Raw genomic sequence first — 10,617 nt, forward strand, 5'->3', positions numbered from 1 at the left:
GTTGCTGCAAGTCTTTTAACCATTTTTGTCCCATTGCTCTGTCGGGGTGAATCAATTGTGTGGCAGAACCTGTGTTCGACTCGTATACAACTGCGTGTTCTGTGTTTGACTTGGAGCAATATTTACCTGTGATCGTTAACAGCAAACCTCTCAGTCATCAGAGAACTTCCATCTCATGTGTGATGATGATGAAACATTTCCATCCTGTTTCGGCACCCTCCTCTAGACGAACGAAGATTTATGCAACGTAATCCATTTCCCTGTCGCATCTCGAGCGTAAAATCGAGTCTTCAGTTTCATAACTACAGTGATTCTAAGTTAGCGACAGGTGTCTGTGAGGTACTGCAATCTCCATGTATACATCTGCTTGACAGATGTCCTGTCTGCGGAGTTAGTGGTAGCATGCGTTTACCTGTTTCATTGTAAGAGGCATTCTCTGTTACTAACGATCTTTTTTTTTATAGGCCTGATGCGAGCACAGTATAATTTCTGAACCGTGATCGGATCAGAACAGTGGGCGCTATTCAGCACTGTAAACCTATACTGCGTTTGTATCGCAAAGAATCGATGTTTTCTTTGGTGTGCAAGGTAGTAGTTCTTTCATTTTAATTTGTCACCGTAGTTTATCATAGATAAACCTGCTAGGAGAAGGTATGTGATGCGCTGAAAATATATTTCTTACGTTGGAATATTAACAACGTTGCATTCCACATGAGTAACAGACTGGAAACCCCACCGCTCTAACATTATACCATGTTTTAAGTGCAGAACTGTGTAGCCTTAGGAGTGTATGTGTTCATGTTCTCCCTTACTAAAGCCTTCTTGGTACTGACCCCAGACACAAGAACAGTGCTTTAGAATTAATAGTGCAGTTGATGTACGTAAAAGGCTTCAAACTCCGTCCATATGGAGCTCCATCATACAGATAAAACGCACGTTTCTTCTACTTAACCGCCTGTTATATCATAACAACACTTTCATATCTACTGTATCCCGATAGGGGGTGCTTACCTCCTCGACATGCGTGCATCTGGAGAAATCTTGTGCACTTGCGTGGTTGCTGTGAGTAAGATTGGTGCGGTACAGCAGCTATGTACACAGCTCACTCTGTCCCTTTACAAGATGTGGAATGTAGTGGTATACTTCTGGTCAGCTGCAAATTTAATCGGTGACGATGTTGCAGGGAGCACTGGTCAGCCAACCGATGTGGCCGAGTGGTTCTAAGCGCTTCAGTCCGGAACCGCGTTGCTGCTGTGGTCGCAGGTTCGAATCCTGCCTCGGGCGTGGATGTGTGTGATGTCCTTAGGTTAGTTAGATTTAAGTAGTTCTAAATCTAGGGGCCTGATGACTTCAGATGTTGAGCCCCATAGTGCTTAGAGCAATTTGAACCATTTTGAGTGCTGGTGAAAGACAATGGGAGGAGATCTTTCAATCTCTAACTTTATCCTAAGAATGCGAGAACGGTATGTGACTCCCTTCCGTATAGGGAAAGATGGGCAATCGTAATCGTAAATTACACACTATGATCGAAGTGCTAGAAACATGTGGATTGTTGTCTGGTATACTTTTCAGAATGAGATTTTCACTCTGCAGCGGAGTGTGCGCTGATATGAAACTTCCTGGGGCCGGCCGCTGGCGGCCGAGCGGTTCTAGGCGCTACAGTCTGGAAACGCGTGACCGCTACGGTCGCAGGTTCGAATCCTGCCTCGGGCATGGATGTGTGTGTTGTCCTGAGGTTAGTTAGGTTCAACTAGTTCTAAGTTCTAAGTTCTAGGGGACTTATGACCTCAGCAGTTGAGTCCCATAGTGCTCAGAGCCATTTGAACCATTTGAACTTCCTGGCAGATTAAAACTGTGTGCCGGACAGACTGGCAGAAGTAAAGCTGTGAGGGGGGAGGGGTGGGGGGCGTGAGTCGTGCTTGGGTAGCTCAGTTGGTAGAGCACTTGCCCGCGAAAGGCAAAGGTCCCGACTTCGAGTCTCGGTCCGGCACACAGTTTTAATCTGCCAGGAAGTTTGATATAGTTTTGTGTATATGTTCAACAATTAACAATGGATGGATGTATTGCACAGCCATCTATCTACATTTGCAATCTACTGTATGGTACTCGCTAAGTAGTGGAGGGGCGGTTAGCGATGACACAGAAACTGGGAAGCATGCTGCCGCATCAGTGGTCGGTGTTGAAATTATGGAAAAAAACTTTTAAAATTGCTAAAATATATCGCACTGTGAACTATGATGCTTATTACAGTAAATTGGTGAAGTCTTTTCCATCCTTCCATCCAGTGGTATGCTGTTGATTATCACATAATGACTGAATGACATCGCTTATTTGAGATGGAGAAAGAGTCTTGGTGGAGGGACAATACCTTCTGGGGATGACTAGCACTGAAACAGTGCTTGCATACATGACTACTGTATGAAGAATCAATCGAAACAGAACACTGAGCTATCTGGTATCCTGTCACTGTGAAATATGAGTTTAAATTCAGAGGCTGTCAGTCATCTTCGGATAGCTCTTTGGAAATGCTCCAAAACGCCGCTGGACTCTTCCAGTTTCCATATGTTGCGACTGACTTTTACAGAAAATCATCCTGTGTGTGTGTTGTGGGAGCAGCAGCATACTTTACACCATTTGATGTTCAGCTTTCACTCAGGGGCAATGTATCTAAACTTGTTAATGTCAGTTTAGAACACGATACAGACCCTGAAGTCGTGGTGGAGAAAACAATATGTATGGCAGTGTACAAAGCTGTGTCATATGCTGCTTGGATATGATACAGCAAAGAAAGACAATGTATCAAACAACGTCACAGGGACCCTCTCTTGCGACTGACAGTCTATGGATATGGTCCTCCTACAGCAAAGGCGATGACACTTCACACTGGGCTGTGCAGGCTACTTCACTCACTCAATGAATCAATACCTGTATATTTAATGGGGGTCAGTTCATATGCTCGATACCAGCATGGAGACAGTATTTGTTTATATATATACGAGGGTTGGAACTTTAATAGTGGCAACTATTTATTTACAGCTCATAAAAAATAGATACGTGTTTCAGAGTTTTACTGACCTTCAAAGTAGTCACCAGCATTGTATATAACCCATTGCCAGTGATGTGGAAGTCGTAGGATACTCTTAGCAGTGCCAGTTGTGTTGACAGTTTGAGCGGAGCAGTCCATTGCCCGATGAATTTGTAGCAGTTCTGAAGCGAATGCCATGAAGTGTTTCCTTCAGTTTAGAAATCGAGTTGAACTCACGAGGGCTTAAGTCAGGGGAGTGCAGTAGGTAGTATAGCACTTAGCAGCCACATCAGTCAAACAAATCAGTAACAGCTTGCACTGTACGTGCTTGAGCATTGTCCTGCAAAATGATGGTCAGGTCCTGCAGAAAGTGTCATCTCTTCTGTCTCTAAGCTGATCATAGATTGTGTTCCAAAAATGAACAGCATAGAGAAAGAGTAATGACACTTAGAATTTTGCATTTTCTTCCTGTTGCTATTTCTGTTTTCGTGACAGTTACTGCCATATGTTCCCCGTCTACTTCTGTCATCCCACTGAGGCTCATTATTAAATCTTTGGCCTTCGTATTGGTTTCTTCTTGCTCTGTTTCTGTTTGTGTTTTGCCTGTCATTGTTTCCAACTGATGCACCTTGCTAAATTCGTTCATTATGTGTCATTCGGTTTTTTGCTTTCTTAACAAGTCTAACTCTCGTAGAGTTCTTCTGAATGACTCTATTATGTCATTGCATTTGCCAATGAGCAGGCTCTGGAATCAAAATGGCAATGTCATATAACAGTGTCGCATTATCTCCTTATGGCTATACGGTTTGTCGAAGTAACGGTCCTTATTGAGAAGCGTCTTGAAAAACTTTACTGGACTGCAGCACCTCGATGCTTCGTAATCTATCCCTAATATAGTCTCCTGTTTAATCCTTGTTTCGGTATCCTGTGACAAGTAGGTATTTAGGAAAGCCTCTCTGAATTCGCCGTAACAGCGGCAGTTTGCTGCAACGCTACTCATGCGTTCGTCTATTGAGCCATCCAGCTATCCACAGATAAATTCCAATTTGTATGTGTGTGTGTGTGTGTGTGTGTGTGTGTGTGTGTGTGTGTGTGTGTGTGTGTGTGTGTGTCTGAGAGAGAGAGAGAGAGAGAGAGAGAGAGAGAGAGAGAGAGAGAGAGAGAATTCCTAAGGGATCAAACTGCTGAGGTCATAAGAACAACACACACCCATGCCCAAGAAAGGATTGGAACCTCCGGCGGGAGGGGCCACGCAATCCGTGACATGGCGCCTCAGATCGGGGGAGCCACTCAACGCGGCTCCAATTTGTATACTGGTGGCCGTGACCCGGGTTGTACCCTATTACACTGAGCAATCCATGACTTTGGATGTTATGAATTGTGGTTCTCTTTGTAAATCTGAAAATTTTGAACTTAGAGAATATGTTTTAATTCGAAATATTCATCAATTTGCGCCCCTGGACTTTCTCTAAATTCTGGTCCACGCGCGGCCAAGATTCCATGGCCGACGGATCGCTAAATGCTGTTGTACCCTCGTCATGCGTCATCAGAGTCATGTAATAATGTTTCCATACGTCCGAGTGGCGCGCAGTTGATGCGGCTCAGTACTTCGTGCACTAAGCGCCACTGACAGCGGGCACTCGACCGAGCGTCGTAACCCGTAACGGCGAAGCGCTGTTGCTTCTGGCTGAATTTCTACACGAGCGACTCGTTCGCATATTTGTCTCATCTCATATGCCAGCTCATTCTGCTGGGTGGTGTGACGTGTTTGCTCTAACATTTCTTCCTAAGTCTTTTCAAGTACTTTCTGACCTGTTTTTTAAGAGTAGAAATAGCCTTCTTGGTTGCGCTCACTTCGACCTTTGCCTGCGTTGCCTGATCTCACGCAATTTGGAGATTCTTCTGCGCGTCTCGTGCTACTAATCTGGCTGTCCTTGCCGCATGTTTGGACTCTAACGCCACTTCTCGCGTCTGAGTTGACGTTTTCCTAATGTCTTAAGTCTCTGCTTTTACACCCATAATTTCGTTTCTGATCTGATTTATGGCTTCGACAAACTAATCAACCCTCCTTTGTATATCGTTAATTTCTTTCATGACTTCGTCCTGTCTATTTTGCTCCTTAACTTGTCGCTTCTGCATTTCTCCAATTTCATTAACGAGGATTCCTGTCTTTGATCTTCTCCCTGCCGTCTCTTTTCTTCCCTTTCCTTCCTCTGTTTTTGCTCCTCCTGTCGTCTCTTTTCTCCCTCTTGCATTAACTGAATGATCTATTGAAACTGTGTACTGTCGGGAGCGTACACTGGACTAGACACACACGACTCAGCTGCTCTATGACGACCTGCCCGCGAAATCTGGCTGTTACTTTCTCTGTCTTTACCTCTTGCCATATTTACAAAACCTACATGACGTGCCACCTCGACAAAGTTTTCACTTTCATTTCCTGAGTGAACCGAACCCTCATCGTCGGAGTATTCAGCACCTGGCATTTGTGCCCTGTTTGCAAACTGATTTAAAGGAACTTCCGCCGTTATATCTTGTTCTGCATCAATGGCTGGCTCATGTTCCATTTTGGACATCATTAGTGCTTAGCCTTCCTCACTACACACACGAGCTTTGTTTCTCGTAAGCATTCAAATCAACTGCTACTTCCACAAGTTTCCGGCTCTAATATATCGCGCGCCATAACTCTACTCTGATCCTCTTTCAAATAATGCACTCATTTATGCCTAAACCCAAGAAATAAAACTTCTCTAAAATATCGTACATATCCTCATAATCAAATCTGTTCCACGAAAGCGTGCACAACGCTGTTAGCAACGACGCAACACCAGACAAGAACTGACGCAGAAGACATTATAAGACACAACAATGAGAATCTACAAAAAAAAAAAAAAAACACGAACAATACACACACAAAGTACCACAAGTCTCCGAGATACGACGTACGGCGCCAAACGCGTGCGTAAATGTTCTCAGTGCACCATAGTCTCACTTTGGAAAAAAAAAAAACAAAAAAAAACGCCCCTGTTTCGCAAGATAACGCACTACCTCCAGCCAAGGGTCGCCAACTACAAGCCGTTGCTTGCTTTAATAATAATTATATGTCTGAGTGATATTTTATGTTATTTTTTTACGTAAAGGGAAATATTGCCTTCTCAGTAACCCTCAAATCGTGAGCTATGCTCTTAATTTTTGCGTGTGAATTAGTGAATTTACTCATGGCACTTTTGGTGCCCATGTCTATGGTCAATTTGGATCGTTGACATTCTTTGGAACAGCTTAAGGTGCAGAGTCTCTTTACTGCACTTGTGATAACATCAGGTACAGCTCTTCGGCACTTGGCACTGCAAAAAGCCCATAAGGAATACCTCGGACAGACAAACAGAACAAGCGCTTCCCACCAACGCGAAATTCGTCACTCTCGTTCCTTTACATACGACTGCGGTATGGGAGTTTCCGGTCAGTCCACTACCCTTTATCATAATTATTACTGATAAAACGATGGTAAATCTCATACCATCTCATCTGCTGTCCCTGATAAATGAACAAGCGTCAAAATCATTCTCAACAACTACCAGGCTATCGCCAAGCATACACGCTTTCTTTATATCATTAGATCTTTTACTTTTATTCTCATTCTTTGCTTGTATTAAATTATCCAGATGTCGAATGTACGAATATATACATAGTTACCCCAATATCAATTAAGCAATGGAATGATTTTATTTTGTAAATGTATTGCTATGATTTATGTAAAGTTACGCTCAGAAAATAGCGAATTACTAAATGCCACAATTGGTTAAATTCTTTTCCAATAATCTTTTAATAATTAATTTGTCTATTTTCTCGTTAAAACGTCAGTTATCACAAAAATTCTCATTTGCCTAATATGAGATAGTACAGACGTAGCTCAGATAAACAGTCCATAGCATTACAACCTATGATTTCATATTAGATTACTTAGACGAATTCAAGTATATGTATTATATGCAAAAGTAATGAAATCTATCTTAGCAACATCAGTTGGTTAATGGGATCATCTCCAATGGAAGGAATGAAGAGATGTCAAGTTGTTCGTTCAACGAGACGCAGCAGACCTGTATTCTATTTGTTAAACTAATTGTCTGACTTGCCAGTGAAATATTTACAGCGAAATTTCCCATATAAAATTCAACACAATAATATACAAAACCTAACGAAGTTATACACAAATACTGTCCTCTTCATATGTAATCCTAAAAAAACTTTTCATGTTAACCTTCGTTGGTTGCTAAGCATTATTTGGGCTGGACACTGTAGCCATGTAACATGGCGTTCAGAGTGGAGAAACTCAGAAATGGTTTAGCCCCCATCTTGCCACATTGCTAACAAGATTAATAATAGCTCCAATAGTCTTAACTATGAGTATGCCACGCAGTAAGCGATGCCTTTGAAAGTCCTTACGAAACTGGAATAAGTACAGTGACCTCAATAGCAAGAAAAACGGTTTCCTTCTCCCAGAGCGGCTACTTCTACACAACCTCCGCACTCAAACCACCAGTCGCAGCTGTCTGTATAGAAACCATTCTAGTGTAAATACAAAATGGATTGGTTCACTGCTCAATCTGATATTTCATATTAATATTACTTCTGAATCTTAATATTAACATTTATTTTACAATAATACTTCAATTGCCACCTCTTAGCTAGGGTACACAATAAAAAAATAACATTTTCTTACTAACACTATGACACAGTGTAAACAGTTACATAGCTTAATTCTCCACTGTCATTAAGAATGGGGTACCGCCGTACTTAATGATAGTTAAGCACTATTTCAAATCTTTTATTTACATTAGGCCGAAATGTGACCCACTGACAAGTAATCAATAAATTGTCAGAAGTTTCTGAGAGGACTTCTTACACCTTTAATTTTGAAGAATATTGTTCTCCTGTTTCGTTTCACATTAGTTAGTTAAGAATGGTCATAAACCCTGAGTACTACACATACTCTTTTCGCTCCCAGTCTCTGGGTTAGATAATATTACCACTTTTGACTGTGACGTTCTCGTTATCAGAAATGGTCCCTCATATAAAAAAATGAGTAGAGCTTACGAATTACCTTTTCACACTTGGTAATTCATGTACGGTTCTTAACTAAAATTAGGTTCCCTACCTTGAACTGTATCATGGTATCTTTCTCCCAACACCTTTTCCGCTTTTCTGCCTCTTTGTTTTGCGATTACTTAATGTTATTTGCTGGCACTGATTGAATGGCAACATTATCTTCTAGCCGATTAATCCACTTCAAGATTGTCTCCGCTTCTACTCCTCCTCCTACCAATTCTCCACTAGAGAAATATTGGTAAAAAAGTATGGTAATTCATTCAATACGTTTTAAAATTAACGTACGGGATTCGTCCATTTCGAATGCTTGTTTGCACAATAAATTCTGCGTAACTTACCTAACTCACACATGACTCTCACTGCCTGATTACTTTGTGGATGATATCTGAAAATTAAGATATGGATCACGTGTTCCCACGCCGGAAATACCATAAACTATTTGGCTGTAAATTGTGTTCCGTTGTCTGATGGCAGGTTCTTGAGTTTACCAACATCTTTCAAATAATGATGTCATTACTTAACTGTCACACTGTTTGTCTTTGCTCCTTTTTAGGGGATACATTTTTAGTAACTGTGACCAGCATTCTAAAACAACAAGGATGTATCCCAGCCCTCCTCATATGGCGAAACAAGGGTTGTATCATTTGAGAGATACAGAGGCGAGCGAGTGGGTCGGGACTTACCGCAGTTCACTGCTAGTAGCGCCACACCATCGCAATGCGCCTGTGAGAAGGATACAAAGTATTGCGCCACAATGTAAGGATGAAATTAAAAACTAAAGTAGCTTTTCCGAATTTTTGTCATATGTGCTTCAGTATATTAATGTTGAAATTGTTAAATATCAGGATAATCAGATAAATATATATCACTAAATACATTGTTTTAAGTGAATCAACAAGCTAGAAAGTAAAAAATTGTTCAGAATGTGCATGTGTATTTCGCAATCAAGTGTTACAAGTCTCAACTTGAGCGGAGCAATATTTTGGTCATAATCGGCGTTTTTACAAAAAATTGAAGGCGCTAAATGTTAGACTCGAGAAGATGAAAATTCGTACGAAGGTTCAGTCTGATAAAAAAAAAAAAAAAACATTAACCATGTGATCCCATTAAGCTATAGTTTTCAAGTAATTTACTAAAAACTAGATATGGAGCAAAAACGTCCTTATTTGTAATAGATTAAGTATCATTTGTATTAATGATAGTAATTTATGATTACAGCACTTGATTACATACATTAAATAATAAATCTGTAACAAGTTTCAAGACTTTAAAGTGACTAATAATCAATACAAGCTCTCTTAAGGACACAGTTCAGAGGTCTAATGTTGGTTCCGTTCTAAAACTTCTAGTCGGCAAAGTTTAAATGCAGCCGAGCTGAAACTTTTTCTGTGATTAAAGCCAACTTAACTCCATTCACATAAAAATTACGAAGATTGTAAGTTGACACACAACAGCGTTATAAAATAATAGGTGTCCGAGAAAGTGGCCATTTAGATGCTGCTACCTGGGCATTGAGCAAATGAAGAGAGATGTTCTGTTCGGCCATCCACTGCGCCCATCTATAAACACGGCATGAGAGGCAGTGATAAAGAGCGTATGGCATTGGTGGCCGGGAGACCCCTCACGGGGCGGTTCGGCCTCCGCTCCCCAAGTTCTTTAACGCCACTACGGCGACTTGCGCGTGAATAAGGATGAAATGATGATGGACCCCAGTCATCTCGAGGTAGAGAAAATCCCTGACCCCACCGGGAATAGAACCCAGGACCCCACGCGCGGGAAGCGAGAACACTACCGCAAGACCACGAGCCGCGAACATGGGAGGCAGTGACAGATACACTTCGCTCCGAGCTATCAGTCGGTCCGCGGCAGTCAAACGCCGACCGTGGCCGCCGGAAAAGATCGGCTTTTACGCGGGGCCTCGGAAGACGTCACAGACAGTCTGCTGCTATTATAGACGCGTGTTTTCGGCACAAATAGGAAGTGAACTTTCGAGGGCCGTACACCGTCCTGGATCGCTTAGATTTCGCGGGAGTAACTGTTTGTGTGCGTCCCGTAATATTAACAAACTCGCGTGGCATGTGGTGAGATATTTTCCACTTTTGTGGCGAACAATTAACTTTGATGAATAGAAGTCAGGACGAAAGACCATTTAATTAGAACTTACCGCAGAGGTCGCCTCTAAACTGCTCATAATGCTATTATGATAGGGACATTATTATTATTATTATTATTATCAGGAATATTGCTATGGTCGTGCGCATGAACTTTTGCTGAATATATGAATCAGATAGAACTCAAAACTTTTGTTTATAATCATAGTTCCGCTGAGTAAATAGAGTGTAGAAACATTTCTTTCAGTGAGGACATGAAGAATGTGAACTTACAGACTAGACACTATGGTCAGTATGTTCTCCATCGCTTTCTGGCTGACCGCAAAAATAGTTTTCAGGTTCTTGTAAAAACGGCGAAGCTATAATTATTATAGT

This window comes from Schistocerca serialis, chromosome 1 (assembly GCF_023864345.2).
Source record: "Schistocerca serialis cubense isolate TAMUIC-IGC-003099 chromosome 1, iqSchSeri2.2, whole genome shotgun sequence".
NCBI lineage: Eukaryota > Metazoa > Arthropoda > Insecta > Orthoptera > Acrididae > Schistocerca > Schistocerca serialis.